Genomic DNA, 19,116 nt, shown 5'->3' on the forward strand with positions numbered 1-19,116 from the left:
ATGTAATTACCTTTTTTTTTTTCCAGTGTAAGAGGCATTTTTATCAGGAAAAGGTAAAATAGCTATGGCCAAATGAGGTCTTAACTGTGAAATGCTTATTTACATACCAGAAGGCTTCTAACCATCACTGAGTCATGTGGGTCTGAAATAAATGAATCTGAGAGACCACCTAGTTCAGTCTCCACTTTTTAAAGTCAGTGGTGTAAAAAAGAAAGTGACTGGCCCAAGGCTACATGACACTTAATTGCAGAGTGTGGACTAGAACGCAGGACTCCTTGGTATTACCCAGTGCCAGTATTGCCCCCAGGGATTCTGTCCTGCCAACTGTAATGAAGATTGTGATCTTTAAGTTCTGTACACAGAATCGAGGTGCTTGAATACTCTCCTGAAAACTACCAAAACCAATTTGAAGACACTGTTTAGTGCTGGGTGCTTTTGCTGAAGGGTAACAAATGTCTACCTACTTATGAAAAATTTCATCTAAAAATGTAATTTCAAGTTGCTAATTTGAGAACTCTTAAAAATGTAGTGGCTATTCATATTAGTTTCCTAGGACTCATATAACAAAGTACCACAGCTTAGGCGGCTTAAACAGAAATTTATTTTCTCACAGTTTAAGAACATGGTGTCCTGAGACCTCTTTCCTTAGTTTATAAATGGCCATCCTCTCCCTATGCGACACAGTCTTTCTTTTCTGTTTCTTCGTCCTAATCTCTCTTTTTATGAGGGCACCAGTCATAATTGGATTAGGCCCACCCATCTGACCTCATTGTACCTTAATTACCTCTTTAAAGGCCCTGTCTCCAAATAGTCACTTTTCTGAGATATTGGGAGTTTAGGATATCAACACAAGGATTTGGGGGGGGGGGCAAAATTCAGCCCATAGCACTATATAGCACTATTTAGTAAAGATTATTCATTCAGTTCACCGAGTACTGATTATATCAGATTATATCAGCAGTCGAGCTAAGTGCAGGGGGGAAAGATACAGAGTTAAGGACTTGATTGCCTTACCTTTTAGGTATGTATAAGTGTGGAATGTCGCCTAAATCCATAAACTAAGTCATTTTGAACTCTTGGCCTTCAATAGGAAGTCCCCAAAATGAATTGTGAGGCCTCTCTAGGCAATTCTAGTCAGAATACATATGGCTAAAGCTATCCTCTAGCTAATTATGAAGATGTAGAAACACATACACTGCAATAATTATCTACTTCCCAGTTTTAGAAGTGAGCCATTTCAGAGCAGTGAGCATTTCTAAGACATACCATTACTTGAACAGTTGAAAGAGTAAGAGGACACTGTCATGCTGTGTCCAGTTTTCAATGACCATTTGTTGATTAAACTGGGACTTAAATAATCGAATTTAGGAATAGTTCAGTGTTAAACTCCACTCTTTACAATTTAAGTGATTGTTCCTGCATCATTGATTTTTTTCTGTTGTCCTATTTCAACTTCTGGAAATTCGTCACTATATGCTTCTATCAAAACAATTTATGCTAAACTGATAAAACTCTATTATTTTTTAAAAGATTTTATTTATTTGATAGCACAAGCAAGAGGGAGAGGTTGAAGCAGAATCCCTGTGGAGCAGAGACCCTGATGTGGGGCTTGATCCCAGGACTCTGGGATCATGACCCGAGCTGAAGGTAGACGTTTAACCAACCAAGCCACCCAGGTGCCCCTGAACTGATAAAATTCTAATAACGGTTTGGTTGGAATTACTGTATTTGTACGCCATTGGATTTAGATGTAGAACTTCAACTATGTGAGTATCAAGAAAGTACAGTTGACCTGGAAAAGTTAGTAATTCTGATGTTCCATGCAGACCCCATTGAGATTGTCTTTAATCAAATGAAAGCTAGTATTATATTAATTCAAATAAACTTTAGGACAGGCACTATTAGAGATAGATTTCATAATGATATATAATAGAATATAGTTATGCAAGGAATTTAATGAAGCTACATGAATCTCAGAGGTGATGTTGAACAGGCTGTACACAAGAGAGTACATAATGTAGGGGCACCTAGGTGGCTCAGTGGGTTAAGCCTCTGCCTTTAGCTCAGTTCGTGATCTTAGGTTCCTGGGATTGAGGCCCGCATCCAGCTCTTTGCTCAGTGGGGAGCCTGCTTCCCCCTCTCTCTCTCTGCCTGCCTTTCTGCCTACGTGTGATCTCTTGTCTGTCAAATGAATAAATGTTTTTTTTTAAAAAAAAATACATAATGTATAATTCTATTCACATCATGTTCAAAAACAGGATAGGGGTTACCTTTGGTAAGGAGGTAATTGAGGGTATGAGAGGTTCTGGTCTGTGGTTAATGTTTGGTTTTATAACCTTTGTACCAGTTATTCAGGAGAGTTTACTCTCTTGATTATTCATTGAGCTTGTACACTTGGGATTTGTACATTTTTCTGTATGTTATACTTTAATTAAAAGGATTTTGAAAAATGATTGTAATTGAACAAGGAGCTAGAAACTGTTCTTCTTGCTTCCTAAATCAGCTGATTATTCTACCAGGTAAGTAAGACTTTGTTATAAATATTCAAGATCCCATGAACTGGGTTTCACAGTGCAGCCCTCCCACATATCTGTGGCATTTCTCTGACCATGGCATACCTATAGGAAAAATATTACCCAGAGCAAAGCAAAAAGCACAAACTGATTTCAAGTAAATTTTACTTCTTTTTGAGCAGTTTTACACAGAACTTATTCAGAGAAGATTTCATCAATAGTTTTGTTTCTGTAGCTATAAGCTTGATCATGTGGGCTAATCCCTCAATATATTTCCATCAAGGGGCGCCTGGGTGGCTCAGTGGGTTAAAGCCTCTGCTTTCAGCTCGGGTCATGGTCCCAGGGTCCTGGGATCGAGCCCCATGTCGGGCTCTCTGTTCAGCGGGGAGCCTGCTTCCCCCTGCCTGCTCTCTGCCTGCTTGTGATCTCTGCCTGTCAAATAAATTAAGAAAAGCCAGAAAGACCCCTAGCTCACAAGCATCCTAAGAGGAGAGACTATACAGAATGTTTAGCAAAACTTCTTGTCATTAAGATTCTTAATAAATGCTAATTGGTGTCATGAACTCCATGTACCTAATACCCACTGTAACCAGTGGCCCATCTTGTTTCATCTATTACTCATCCCATTCCTTGGATGATTTTGAAACAAATCCCAGTCATCCTATGATTTCATTTGTAAACATTTCAGTATGTGTAAGTCCATATGTTGTAGTTCCTGACAAAGTCTTTCAGTGTATAGCATTCCTTTCCATTGTCTTGTTCCCTTACAACTTATTTGTTGAAGGAACTGAGCTATTTTCTCTAAAAATTCAAGTGGTCTAGATTTCTCTGAGTATATATGTCCCTGCAATGTTATTTCTTTACTATGGCCCCCCACCTCTCGTTCTCTGTAAATTGGAAGCTGCTGCTTTCCTTACCTCCTTCCTGACTCCCCCCTCCCCCCGCCCCCGGGAAGGACAGGTAAGAATACTTCATAGATGACATTGGACACTTCATGTGTAGTGATGGTAGTTACCATTGATCACTATTACGTAAATCCATTAATTTTTTAGGATAACAAAATGCCAAAGTTCTATCATGCCTTTTGCATGTATTACTTTGATTGCTTTTATGTAATAAGAGAAACTTTGCTTATCAACTTTTTGGTTACTCTGAGGTACAATTTCTATGGGAAAGACAAGATAAACGATCCTTTTCCTTTACTTACCTGTTTTTTGAAATGATTGTTTTCTATCCTTGGTTTTGTTTTGTTTTGTTTTTCTTAAAGATTTTATTTATTTGTTTGTTTGTTTGTTTGTTTGACAGATCACAAGTAGGCAGGCAGAGAGAGAGGGAGAAGCAAGTTCCCTACTGAGCAGAGAACCTGATGCAAGGCTCAATCCCAGGACACTCAGATCATGACCTGAGCCGAAGACAGAGGCTTAACCAACACTGAGCCACCCAGGCACCCCTGGGTTGTTTTTTGTTTTGTTCTGTTTTTTTTTTTTTTAAGCCTGTGCTTTTGTGGAAATTTCAAACATTTGTGAAAATAGACTCGTGTAAGAAGCTTATGTTGCTGTACAATTCATATTCAGTGTTTACACCCCTCCCTGCTCATTCTCTGCTTCTATTTGGAAGATTATTAAATCATTTTGTATAATACTTTTCAAACTGGTGAAAGTTGTTTATAATATTTTAAAATCTCTACCTAGTAGATTAATTATGTTCTTTTTTTTTTTTTTTTAAGGGGGAAAGGGACAGGGAGAGAAGCCCAAGTAGGCTCCATACCCTGCACAGAGCCCAATGTGCGGCTTGATCTCATGACCCTGAGATCATGACTTGAGCAGAAATCAAGAGTCAGATGCTTAACTCACTGAACCACCTATGCACCCCAATTATAGTCATTTTTTAATCTTTCTTTTTTCTTTTTTGGTTGTGTCTTTTTTTTCCTTCCATCCTGCCAGAAGTATTTACAAAGAACCTACTTTTTGGTTGTTTTGATCTCCCCCAAATAAGTTTGTTTTTTAGCGTGTTAAATGTTTTTATTGTTTTTGTACTGTCTTTGAATTTATTTTGTGATTCTTTCGCAAAAGATTTTTGGTATATTAATCATAGCTGTCTACTCTGATTGTCCTGTTATCCTAAGGATTTCCACTACATATCCTTCATGACAAAAGCAAGTATCAGAGAAATAAAATTATTTATGTAGGAATAAAGCTTATAAAAAAAAAAAAAGAAGAAGAAGAAGGTTTAGGATTGTCCCAATGATTCTCTCACCCTTATGCCTTTTACTGCTGTACTTTCACATAGACTGTTCCGTAGACATATGTTTGCTGGGAAGATCTGAGGTAGGAAAAGATACTCTAGCCATGACATCAAGGAACATAGTAAAGGGAAAAGCACTAGGGTACCTTTTTTTTTGTAGCATGATAACTGGCTTACAAATTAGTTCTAAAGAATCTGTCTGATCTTGCTTCTCTCCGTCTTCCTCCTCCGGGTAACAAAGTTTTTTCCTTCAAATTTCAGTAACAGGTCAGCTATGTCCCTGAACAGCTGGTAGGTTCTCATATACAAAAGATGTGACTCATGTGACTTCAAGTCTGTGTTCTTTGCTTTGACAGAAGGCTAATCTACGTCTACTTTCAAGTCAAAGCAAGGGCCCTTTATTGGCAATAGAGTATTAGGTTGATAAAACCTGACTCGCTTATCTGAACAATTTCCTCGCAGCAGTAGGTGACTTCAGAGCACATGCCATAGTTATTACTGCCCTTGCATGATCATTTGGCTAGTAGCCACTTTTTGCACTGGACCATAAGCTCCATGAAGGTAAAGTCATGGTGCTATTTTAAAATTAAGCATTGTGTGCCCAGAACCCACTACACTGCCCTATATACTTAATAAATATTGGTTGAACAAGTAAATATATATACATACATATATATGTATATATATACACAGAGACATATATGTTCTTTATATTTTTACATAAATCTACCTGATTTATCGGTATCTCATGTTTTTAAACATCTCTCAATATGATCCAAGAGCAGTGGCTGTCAGCCTCACATTTTCCAAAACAGGCATAAGTATCTGTATTTTCAAAACATGGCTTCCAGGGTTTTTTTCTTTTTTCAAAAAGGACTACAAAATGAACTGTTTGCTTGGTGTATGCCAAGTTAGCTCACTTTTAGATTACCCTAAATTCGCACAATCAAAGTCATGAAGATGAAAGAGATTATAGGACTTTCCTCTGTTCAGTAAGTAGCAGTTTTTCCTTAAAGCACCCACGTGGAGACTAGCATAGAGGAGGTTATCTGTTGAATAAAAGAAAACTTGCCATTTCCTTGCAGTTGGTAGGAGTTTATGGTGGAACCAGCCCTAAATTCTTTCCCTTGGCAGTCCACATCCTCCACTCCTGAAATAAAACTGCTAAGACCAGGGGCGCCTGGGTGGCTCAGTGGGTTGAGCCTCTGCCTTCGGCTTGGGTCATGATCCCGGGGTCCTGGGATCGAGCCCCACGTCGGGCTCTCTGCTCTGCGGGGAGCCTGCTTCCTCCTCTCTCTCTCTCTGCCTGCCTCTCTGCCTACTTGTGGTCCTGTCTGTCAAATAAATAAAATTTTTTTTAAATTATTAAAAAAAAACGAAGACCATCATAAATAGAACCCTGGTGTTTCTGGTGACTTTGTGGACAGCAAACTGGTTATTATAGACCAACATCATGTCAAAACTAAGCTATCAGCTGATCAATGAAACATACAGAAAGCTGAGTGATTACTCAAGGAAGGAAGTGGGAGTCCTGCCTCTGCCTACAAAAACAGCTACTCTCTGCTTCAGGGCTTTAGGAATTTGGTGACAAACTCCCAACAGCCCAACTCTTTTCTGCGGTATATGTATTTGCAGATCCCCACCCTTCCTGAAACTATTGCTTCTGACCTTTTGGGGGTAGCCATAACTTCTTCCATGATGTCCCCCCAAAGCATAGGATTTCTTACATATGGTCAATCCCAAGGAAGCCAAACTATTCCCCTGCACAATGTGTTAGTTTGCTACAGCTGCCATAACAAAGTACCACAAACTGGGTGGAACAAATTTATCCCCTCAAAGCTCTAGAAACTAGATGTCTGAGATGGAGGTTTTGGTAGTTCTAGTTTCTTTCCCCCTTGACTTACAGATGACTACCTTCTATGTCCTTACAGTTGTGTGTGTCCTAATTTCCTTTTAAGCACACCGGTCATATGGGATTAGGCCCACTCATCTGACCTCATTTTACCTGAATTATGTCTTTAAAGGCCCTGTTTTCAAAAACAGTTACATTCTGAGGGATTGGGGGTTAGGACTTTAATATATTTGGTGGGCGAGGGGAAGGGGGCATAATTCAGCCCATAAACATTTTTCCCCAGTTGCTCACGACTCTGCTAAGAGAATCTTCAGGACCTTAGGAGCCAGAGTCTCAGAAACGCTATTCCTTAATCTTACTGACTGGTGTCTGTGCTATTTGTGTGTGGTGGGCGGGGGGGGGGGGGGGACGGGAAACAGAATTGAGACTATAGAGGTTTGAAAGTAAAATTCTTAAATTGTTAAAAACATAATTCTTAAATATAATGGACATGAGTTAGGTTTTATTTAACTCATTAATGAAGGAGTTGGCAGTAGAATGATGTTTCATGTCATCAGTAGGGGAAGGAGTTCTGAAGTGAGATTTCTTTTTTTTTTTTTTTTAAGATTTTATTTATTTATTTGACAGACAGAGATCACAAGTAGGCAGAGAGGCAGGCAGAGAGAGAGAGAGAGAGAGAGGGAAGCACGCTTCCTGCGGAGCAGGGAGCCCGATGCGGGGCTCGATCCCAGGACCCTGAGATCATGACCCGAGCCGAAGGCAGCAGCCCAAACCACTGAGCCACCCAGGCGCCCCTGAAGTGAGATTTCTAATTTAGATATATAATCAGTTAATCTTCAGGCAATTAAACTGTAACACTTGGGGTTCTCTTCTCTACTATATATATATATGTGTGTGTGTGTATATATATATATGTATATATATGTGTGTGTGTGTGTGTGTGTATATGTATATATATATATTTTTTTTTAATCACACCCTCAATGGTAGTCCACAAGTTAACCTCTAACTTACATGATTGTTAATCACATGATCATCAATTATATATTATTTCAAAGTTTTAGATACTTTTCTTGCATAAGTAAGATCACCTCTTAGAATCTAATATATATAGGGGCACCTGGGTGACTCAGTTAAACCTCTGCCTTCAGCTCAGGTCTTGGTTGCATGGTCCTGGAATCCATCCCGCATTGGGCTCCCTGCTCAGTGGAGTCTGCTCCTGCCTCTCCCTCTGTCTCTCCCCACACGCTCGCTCTCATGCACTCTCTCTCTCAAATAAATAAAATCTTAAAAAAAAAAATCTAATCTATATTATCCTTCACCCTGACTCTCTTTGAGCAGCTTCGCCAGCCCAGGATCTTCAAAGAAATAGTTCTGAAGGTTGACTTCTGGCGTGGTGATGTGAAGAACTCCACTGACCTGCTCCCTAGTAATAGTGAAAGCTGGAGAAAAAAAAAAAATTAAGGACTCTGGAAATGGTCCTAAAGGCTTATTGAAGAGCGTTTAGGTAAGAAAACTTGCTAAGAAAGGTGAGAATCTGTGGTATTTGAACCAAAATAGCTCTTTCACCCCTCCCAGCTCCCACACTAGGGAAAGCAAAAACATTCCTCAGTAGCAGAACAATACCTTCTCTCCTCTTGCCCATAGCACCTTTCGCTGGGGCTACATCCCAGTGTGGTCAAGAGGTGGTGACTTTCTTCCTCTCAGCCCCTCCTCAAGATGGGGAATCTTCCTCAGGTGTGGCACACTGAGAATACTGGGATCCTGTCACTTTGGCCCTGGCTTGTGAAACAATGGTTCCATGCCAGGAAGGGCAAGCCAAGAGGACCCTGGGATGCTCCCCATTGACAAAGACTCTGCCCTTGACCAAGCTTTAGTCAGATTCTTTTCAGCTCTTTTCTTGAGTAAGTCTCCTCCTTGGAGTTGTTCTCACGAGCCCGTTTTTAGCCAGAATCCTGCTCAGTCAGTTCCGTGAGAGTCCTTTGACTTCATTAACACGACTTTGTTATTCTTCTGTCTTCATTAGGGTGACTTTTATTTTTGCAGGAGTCTCCTGTGTAGGTAAATGGTTTGACTTTTCATACAAGATCTTACAGAAATACTCAAGTTTCCAATGGAAAGCACTAATGTGTGTCGATTCCTTGAGTCCCTCCCTTAAAATCCTCACCATGCTATTTCCACCATTCCTGGACGGTGAGATTGTGACTGTTATACAATCAACTAAGATCTCCCCTCCCACATCTTCTTCAAAAAAACCTGTCTTAAATCAAACTTCCACTTAATTCTGACCTTATATCCCTTATCTGAGACCATCTGAGACATTACACCAAAGCCTTTTCAAAGCTTACTGGGGTAAGTAATAAACTAGCTTTATCTTCTCAACAGGTAGGTTGGTGATATTTGGAGAGCCGAGTTTTGACACTGGTTTTGCATAGAAAATTTGATTTTGTTTTGATTTTTATGTTTATTTAAGGAGTCTGATGGAGACTATAGTGACATTAACTGCAGCCCCACAAACACACTCACCCTTTGGTAGCTCTAGTGCCCCCCATATTTCCCCTGCAAGAGAACTATGCCTGGTTTCCTCATGATTTGGGGAACATTCTGATTTACCGGGATGAAGAATCCTGTATACTGAAGCATGGGTATTAAGTTCAGTTCAACTGCACACATGTTTACTGGCACATGTCAGATTCTGGGCTGAGCACAGAGATAAAGTATTTACCCTCTGCTTCTGAGCTCACAGTGTATTCAGGGAGATAGACACATATACAAATAAGTAGAACACAAGGAGCTAAATGTCAGGATGAATTAGGTTGAAGTGTTATGAAGTAGACGAGGTGTCCAGTTTGCTGTGTGCTATAGGAAACGTTTCCTGGAGGAGGGGAGACCCGAGGGATGTATCATCCAGCCAGTGGGAAGAGCTGAATGAGAGGAACATGAAGATGCCATGCTGAAAGGCAGCATGATATGAATGGAAGGCGGACATTTAAGTATTGCCAATTTAAGGAGCTTTGGAAGTGTGATGCTAGGACAGGCATGAGCTGAGGCTAGGAACATGGGTGGGGTCTTGGTTTTGTTTTGTGCACAGTGGAGAGCCATGCAAGTGCTTTACACCTGTGTACCCAATATGGTAGCCACTAGCCGTGTGTGGCTTACTGAGCATTGAAATGTGGCTGGTTCAAACTGAAATGCTCTGTAAGTACAAAATAAACCCTCAATTTTGAAGACCTCCAATTTTGGTACAAAATTTGGTACAAACCCTCAATTTTTGTACAAAACAGTGTTAAATATCTCATTTATACCTTCATATTGGTTACATGCTGAAATAAGTTGGTAGATTGGGTTAAATAAAATACATTATTAAAATTAATTGCATCTGTTTTTTAAAATGTGACTGCTAGAAAATTGTGGATTACCTATGAGACTCAAATCTGTGGCTTGTATTTCTATTGGGAAGTGTGACTTTAATTGATTGGTGAAGACGGAAGTAGGTTGAGAATATGATTTCTGAAGTCAGACTACTGGGGTTCAAATCTTAGCTCTACCACTTAAGAGCTGTGTGATCCTGGGCAAATTTCTTAGTGTCTTGGTATATTGGTTAGCTAGCTTCCAGAACAAAATGCCTTTGATGAGGTGGTTTAACATCATTTCATTTGGGGAGGGAGCCGCAGAGGGAGACAATCTTAAGCAGGTTCCATGTCTAGCCCAGAGCCCAACATGGAGATCAATATCACCACCCTGAGATCAAGACCCAAGCCGAAATCAAGAGTCTGACACTTAACTGACTGAGCCACCCACGAGCCCCAGACTAGGTGGTTTAAACAACAGAAATTTATTTTCTTATAATTGTGGAGGCTGGAAGTCCAAGATCCAAGTTGTCAGCACATTTAGTTTCTCCTGAGGACTCTCCCCTTGGCTGGCAGATGGCCTTTCTCTTGCTCTGTACTTGCATGGCCTTTGCACTGTGTCCAGGTATCTTTTCCTATTATTCCTATTATGAGGACACCAGTCCTACTGGGTTCGGGCCCCACACTTAGGACCTCATTTAACCTTAATTACTCTCTAAAGGCAGTATCTCCAAATATAGTCACATTGGAGTTTAGGGCTTCAACATATGCATTTGGGGGGACAAATTCAGTCCGTGGCACTTGGTGCTTGGGTTGCCTCTCTATAAAATGAGGATGATAGAGGTGCCTGGCTGACTCAGTTGGTGAGCGTGTGACTCCTGATCTCAGAGTCATGAACTCAAACCCCACATTGGGTGTAGAGCTTACTTTTTAAAAGAAGATGATAATAATACCTTTCTCATGTAGTTGTTGTGAGGCATTAATGAGCTACTCTATATAAAGTACTTAGGATGGTGCCTGCAATATAATAAGTGTTATCCAAAGTTATCTATTATTGAACAGTCATCCGGCAGTCCAGGAAATGATGCAGACATATCTAGTGAATAGATATTTCCTCTTTCCCTAAGATCCTTAGGATGTAGCCCTGATACAAGGACAAAGCTAGAAAATAAGATGGGGAGAAAAATTGTTCCTTTGTCTCTGTCATAGAGCTATTTGTCTTAGCTACATGTTTGGAAGAAGGCAAAAATGTCTTGGGCACCTGGGTGGCTCAGTTGATTAAACATCTGCCTTTGGCTCAGGTCATGATCCTACTGTTCTGGGATCCAGTCCCACATCATGCTCCCCGCTCAGCAGGGAGCCTGCTTCTCCCAGTGCTCCCCGATCCCCCCCCCCCCCGCCCACCACCCGCCCCGGCTCATGCACCCACACTCTCTCTCTCAAAATTAAAATAAAATAAAATCTTGGGGCGCCTGGGTGGCTCAGTGGGTTAAAACCTCTGCCTTTGGCTCAGGTCATGATCCTGGGGTCCTGGGATGGAGCCCGCTTTGGGCTCTCTGCTCAGCGGGGAGCCTACTTCCCTTCCTCTCTCTCTGCCTGCCTCTCTGTCTACCTGTCATACCTGTCATCTCTGTCTGTCAAATAAATAAAGTCTTTTAAAAAATAATAAAATCCTTAAAAAAGATGTCTTAAACTAGGGAGGTGGGTCCTAATATTATACCATCATCTTATAGAAGTGTCAGGTAAATAGTGGTTTGGCCCGAAAATGATGGAGATTAGCATAAAGCTAGAGAAACCGTCACAATTTGCCATGTTCCTACACTGACCAGGCAGTCCACAAAAGATCTGGGGAGTCCTCTGCAATTAATGATCTCAAGTGGACATAAAAGGGTCAGGTGGACAAGGGACACCTTGCCCATCCATCTCAGACCCAAAGCCTGAAATCTAAAACGCCTCCGCCCTAAAATGTTGCGTATCCTAAGGTCACCCTCTTCGTGGAACCAGATCCGCCCTCCCACTTGGGCCAGGAATGTGAACAGGAGCGTCTTCCGACGGCCATTCCCTATCCCTCTACCCATGTTCATTCTCAGCACTACTTTTTCTATGTAGAGCAGTTTTTCTCAACTCTTTGATAAACTAAAAAATCTCATTCTCCTACCCTCTCTTTAGAGTCATTAGGTTTATACTAGGGGCACCTGGGTGGCTCTGTCGGTTGGGTGTCTCCCGACCTGGGACGAAGTTCCGTGTGGGGCTCCCTCCTGCACAGGGAGTCCGCGTCTCCCTCCTGCTCTGCCCCTTCCCCTACTAGTGTGCGCGTGCGTGCGCCCTCCTCTCTAATGAATGCGTCTTATGTGGAAAGCACAGCCTGCCCCAGCTTGGTTTACATCGCCAGAGGTGCAGACAGATCAGGTTGGCATTACACATTGAGGGAAATGATACAATGGCGAACAAAATTGGTTCTCTCTCTCTCTCTCTCTCTCTTTTTAAGATTTTATTTATTTGACAGAGATCACAAGTAGACAGAGAGGCAGGCAGAGAGAGAGGAGGAAGCAGGCTCCCTGTGAGCAGAGAGCCAGATGTGGGACTCCATCCCAGGACCCTGAGATCATGACCTGAGCGGAAGGCAGAGGCTTTAACCCACTGAGCCACCCAGGCGCCCCCAAAATCGGTTCTCTTTATGATAAACAAGGAACTACTTTATCCCTAAATTCTCCAATGTGCTATTCTAAATGTTTTCTTATGCAACTAACTCAAAGTTGCATCAGTTAAGCCCTTCTTGAGGTTTTAGCTGGCAAAGAGTGAGTATCAGGAAGGAAAAATTCTGCCCCACCAACCCACTGAGTTTCACAAAGGAAATTTGGGTCTACCGCCCCCCACACAAGGAAACGTTAGCTTGAGTTTATCCTGCAGCTGGACTAGAATAAGGTTGGAATTTGTTTTTCTTGGAAACCAGTTTCAGAATTCTTGTCTTTTAGAACATCGTGAAGATGAGAAAATGAAAAGATGTTCTAATATAAACTTGAATAATCTACAAATGGGTTTTTAAAAAATAAATGCTTGAAGAACAAACGCAGTTATTATTGGAGCCTTTATATCTCAGATTCAATGTCTTCAGGGCTTCTAGTCTATATTCCAAACAAAACAAACTCAATGACAAGCTAGCTTTTTCTGAAAAGTTTGAAAATGTTAGCCTCGCCCCAAAGTAAGATAATAGTTTCTAAATTTAGCCAAGGGACTTTCTTTGGCCACCCACAAACTTCAGTATGAAACTGCAGAAATTTGTACAAATTGAGCATTGGTACTCAGATATTCATGAAAATATGCAAATAAATCCAGTTTCCTACCTACCCCCTGATTACCATGATGGACTGCAGTCGGTCCAGGGACCTCACACTTAATGCAGTCACATAGAATCTTTGTCCTTTTTATCCCCTTTCCCTCGTCTGTTCAGTTTCTCATCCCTCCCACCTCCCCAGAGATCTCGCTCTATCCACAACCTATTATCGGTATCCATCATCCATTCTCTCCTGCTGCTTCTACCTTATTGGCTGCACTGGATTCTCTCCTTTAAAATGCTCTCAAGAGATGGCTGGGTGGCTCAGTGGGTTAAGCCTCTGCCTTCAGCTCAGATCATGATTTCAAGGTCCTGGGATCGAGCCCCACATCGGGCTCTCTGCTCAGCAGGGAGCCTGCTTCCCTGCCCGCCAGCCTGCCTCCTTGTGATCTCTCTCTCTGTCAAAAAAAAAAAAAAAAAAAAAATGCTCTCGAGTCTCTCCAGTCCTAAAAATGAGGAAATAAAACTCCCCAAACTCCTTTGCTTACCCTTCTGTTTCTCATCTTCCCCTTCACAGGCAACCTTGCAAGCAGAATTGCCTCTGCATCTTTATCTCTCTATATGCATCAAAGCCCCCCCCCTTTTTTTTTGGCCACATCATAAGAACTTCAAATCAGGACTTGCTTGAAAATAAAAACCTCTACTCCCCTTACAACGCAGAACACTTACTTAGTGTTTGCAGAGAGAACTGTAGCAGATGATACCAAACATGCCATGCAAATAACACCCTTCGGCTAACAAGTGTGCACTGGGCGCCACTTCGGTTCTCTAGCTTGTCCTCACTGCTTTCCCATCCCATAGTCTCCCCGTACCTAACAGCCCAGAATGTCACACTTGAGTCTCTATATTCTGTATTTAAAAACAAGTCTTTAAAATAGAATCAAAATACTTGTTTTTCCCCCCATTTTGAGATTCTGATATGTACACTTCCCACTTCCTCGTGGAGAATCCCTGATCTAGGGGTAATAAGTATTCAGGGAAATAAACAGACGACCCCAGCCTTTCTGCATCCATAGCAGTGACATCCCCAGAAAGTACAGATGACAAGAACATAAACACAGCTTTGCAATTAGGGCTTCTGAATGCCAGGTGACCTTTTCTCTCCCAGTGGGAATGTCGTTGTCATGTTTCTCTTTTAATTTGTGACTAAGAATGAATGTCGTCAGCTGCAATCTCTTGCTCTTCTGATTACCGGTCACTGTATAAATAACACTGCTATACGTAATTGGCTTTCCCAAGATTGCAGACCTATTTGAAGAGAGGCAGTCCTTTATTTAAGGAATAATGGAGATAAAACCTAAAGAGGTATTGTCCTTCCTGATACCAGGCGAATTTGAAGATAACTCCTGGCTCTATCATCCATCGGCAGATTATTGGCCGTTTGTTCATTCAGCACACTCTAAAGCACTTGCTCTGTGAGGTCCTAGGGTCACAAAGTCCAATAAGGCAAGGCTCCTGTGTGCCGGTGAGAGGGAGAGAGAGAACTAAGGAGGCATTTATGAAGCACTGTAAGTGGGGCGCCTGGGTGGCTCAGCCAGTTAAGCATCTATCTGCCTTCTGCTCAAGTCATGATCACAGGGTCCTGGGATGGAGCCACATGATGGACTTTGTGCTCAGCGGGGGTTCGAATTCTCCCTCTCTGCCCCTCCCTCTGCTGTGCTCTCTTTCACTCTCTTTCAAATAAGTAAAAATTTTAAAATCTAAAAAAAAAAAAAAAATTAAGCATAGTAAGAGAGAGGTTCATAAAAGGTAAGAGGGGCACAGTGGAAGAGGAAGGAGCCACAGTGACGTCTGCATGATATAATACTCAGGTCTAGGTGATGCTGCACTAACAAACCCTAAGAATTCATGACTTTCCAACTATGAATAAAAGTTCACTTCTATGAGTTGGGCAGCCATCTTCTATCTTGTTATCTAAAATGCACAAACCTGCAGTCTCCCCAGCAGCAGAAGAGCAATGACTCTTATATGTCCCAGTTCTTAAATGCCTTGTCCGAGGAGTGACACGTGGAACATATTTATGATACACAGTGTTATTGCATGGGATCTACTTCTACTGAAACAGCATTTGTTGTTTATCTGAAATTCAAATCCAACTGGGCATCCTACATTCTTACTGGCTAAATCTGGCCAGAGTTAAGGAAATGTTTGCCAACATTTTGTGAATGGTTGCCTCTCCCAGCAGCACTCACGGATGGGCCCTAAGCATCAGCCTCACATTTTGAGCTAGGCAGCCCCCACACGGGCCGAGAGCCCTTGCTGGCACGTAGCTTCCATTGGGCAGGCAGAGAAGAGCTTGGGCAGTGGCCCAAAGACCATAGCTGTTGGAGGAAATGCAGGGCTGCCTCTGTGGGTGGGAGAGCTGTCCATGCCCTCAGGAGCTCTTCTACATGCCAGAGCCTCCCCCACACCTGGCCTGGAAACTCACATGGGCTTCTGGGGTCAAAGCTGCTCCCATCTGGTCAATTGCAGAGGGACAGTTCTTCTGGGCACAGAGTCTGTCCAAATATCTTAGTGGCCACCCAACCTGGAGCAGGGCACAGGGCGAGGTGTGTTCTGGGATTGTGCCCTCTGTAAAAACTCTGATCAAAGGCTCAAGGGTCCATCTCCTAAGCTCCAGCATCCGGGTTCAGCCTTCAATATGGTAGAACATGGGCATGCTTCAGAGCATACGCTGGCAAGCCTCCCCCTGATATTTGCAGAGCCCAGGGCAGGAATAAACATACCTCATATTGAGAAACATACCTTCCTAAATACAAAATTGAAAAATATGTGAAAAGCTCTGACTTTTTTACAGCTGAAAGTTGGCAGGGTATTAAAGATGACTTTCCCAATTATGGCACATGTCTGGGTGTTCTGTTGAGAAGCCAGTGATGTTTGGGTAAGTACTAAAACAAAGACATTCATAATTTATAATATATATAGACATTCCATAAATTTTTAAAATTTATCTCGGCAAAATTATGTTGACATACTAAAGGTTTTCACATAATTTGTATTCCCTTGACAGTAATCATCCAAAGCAGAGGCTGGCAAACTTTTTCTATGAAAGACTAGATAGTAAAAATTTTAGGTTTTGTGGGCCATATGGTTTCTGTGAAAACTCTCAGCTTTGTCACTGTTACATGAAAGCAGCCACAGACAACATGTAAATGATGAGCAGCATAGCTGGGTTCCAATAAAACTTTATTTACAAAACAGAAACAGGTGGTGGACCAGATTTAATCCTGTAGGATTAAAAATCTATTTTAATTGTGTTCACAGGGTACAAAATTTGAATATATTTTACCAAAAACAGTGGATCACAATTAAGACAGAAATCTTCAATTATTTGAGTACATTTTTAAGTTGTTTTCTAAAATGTTCAAAATCCTCTGTTAAAATTAAGACTAAAATTCAAATTATGGTTAGTCAATATCAATATTTAAAGTCCAAGTCAATTTAAGTTTTAAATTTTAATTTAATTTATTTTTTAAAGATTTTTATTTATTTATTTGACACAGAGAGACACAGCAAGAGAGGGAACACAGGCAGGGGGAGTGGGAGAGGGAGAAGCAGGCTCCCAGCTGAGCAGGAGCCCAGTGTGGGGCTCAATCCCAGGACCCTGGTATCATGACCTGAGCTGAAGGCAGACACTTAATGACTGAGCCACCTGGGTGCCCAGACTTTAAATTTTTAAAGATTTGATTAAATCCTATTAAAAGAAAACTATTCACAATTCTAGCCTTTAATATTCACTTTAGTGCCAACATAAAGAACTGTTATCATGCTTTATCTGCATTAGATCTAGCACTCTCTATTTGCAAATTTAAAAATCATATGAACTGTTAATGTTGCAAAATGTTTCTCAACTGTCATGAATAGTTGTTGCAAAAACTGTGCAAATTTGTGAGTACCTTTAGAGCCACGAATTGGATAAAACATGAGGGAAAACAGAATATGGACACTCAGCACTCTGGGAAATGGTACTTCATCATGCCAGAGTCTGTTGCATTTGTACCATCCCAGAGAAGGGATTTAATAAGTTGATTACTCCGTCTTTTCTCTTTTTTATGTACTTTCCGTTTTCAATACTTCTTATAGTTTGAAGTGTCTACCTCTTGTGCCAACAGTGATATAGCGAGAAACTTCTAGGGCATGCGGAAGCTGCTGCCTCTTGTTTCAATAATGTGGGGCAAGAGAAATGGAGAAACACTTCCTGAGTCTGGATGGGGTTGATCATGGGATGGATGTTTAGACTTACAGGGTGCTTCTGCCAAGTGCGAGAGTAGGATCCTGTGTGAGAGGACACTTTGTGACTTTGGATAAATTAATTTTAATGTTTATGCCAAATATTTCTTTTCTTCCTTATAATTTTTCTGTATTAAGACATTTTGCTTTCGCAGGAGACCATGGAAGATGGCAGAGGGCTGGTCCTAGTGCTCAATGGCCCAGGCGTCTCCCAGGGCACATGAGAGCCATTGTGGCCAAACAGGTGCCACTGGGCCAGGAGATAATGGTCGTATGCTGTGGGGGCATGAGCATTGCTGGCAATTTCTATAGAAAGAAATTAAAATACCTGGCCTTCTTCTGCAGGAGGATGTTCGCCAGGCCATCCTGTGGCTGCTACCACTTCTGTGCACCAGCCATTCTTCATGAAGGTATGAGACCAGGCTGTCCTAACTACCTCAAGGTGTTTGATGGGCCCTACTGCCTTATGACAAGAAGAACAGAGGGTGGTTTCTGCAAGGTTGTACATCAGTAGCCTCCGGGAAAGTTCTCCTGAACCCATGAGCAGGCTCTGAGGCTGGCTGGAAGGGTGCTGACAGCCACTCCCCCCAAAGAGAAAGAAGGCCAAGATCCATTACCTGAAGGAAGAATTGCTTCTAAGGCTAGTGAAACAGTCCAAAAGGAACATTGAGAAGAAAAGAAAATACATAGAGGTCCTCAAGACTCACAGACTCCTGATCTGAACTTAATAAACACTTTTTATTCCTCAAAATATATTAAAAAATAAAGTTCCATAATTCACCTACATTGCTTTTATGATCAGATGTTGAAAACGCTATTTTGTGCATTAATCTAATTTGGGGGGCAGTTGGCTGACTCAGTCAAAAGAACATGCAACTTTTGATCTCGGGGTTATTAGTTTGAGCCCTACATTGGGGGTAGAGATTACTTAAAAAAATAAAGTTTTTAAAAATTAATTTCTACGAATATGATTGTAACACGCAGGACCCTCTGAAAAACAGAGTTCACGTTGGAGGGTCCTCCTACTATAATCAAAGAGACATTTAATCTAGCTTGGAGACATTTCCTAGGGAAGCTCTTTGAGAGAATGAAGGCATAGGGCTGGGAGCAAACAGGATTTTCCTTTTAGCTTAATTTGAATTGCTGACTTTCTCTTATGTGTGTCCATGGCAAAGCAGACACCTCCATCCCTTAGTAAATTTCTTTATGTGCAGATTTTTCTGCAAAAAGCCCCTTTTCTGTCTATCTCATGTTCCCTTTTGTGTTTCAATTTTCACCTGTTGAAATGTAACAAATTTTCACCTGTTGAAACGTAACCATTTTTTAGGGTCTTGCTTGAAGGTCTCCTTTCTTTCTTTCTTTCTTTTTTTTTTTTTTTTAATTATTTATTTAACAGACAGAGATCACAAGTAGGCAGAGAGGCAGGCAGAGAGAGAGGAAGGGAAGCAGGCTCCCCGCTGAGCAGAGAGCCCGATGCGGGGCTCGATCCCAGGACCCTGGGATCATGACCCGAGCTGAAGGCAGAGGCCTCAACCCACTGAGCCACCCAGGCGCCCCATCTTTCTTTCTTTTTTTAAAATGATTTTATTTGTT

The sequence above is a fragment of the Mustela erminea genome, chromosome 12 (assembly GCF_009829155.1).
Source record: "Mustela erminea isolate mMusErm1 chromosome 12, mMusErm1.Pri, whole genome shotgun sequence".
NCBI lineage: Eukaryota > Metazoa > Chordata > Mammalia > Carnivora > Mustelidae > Mustela > Mustela erminea.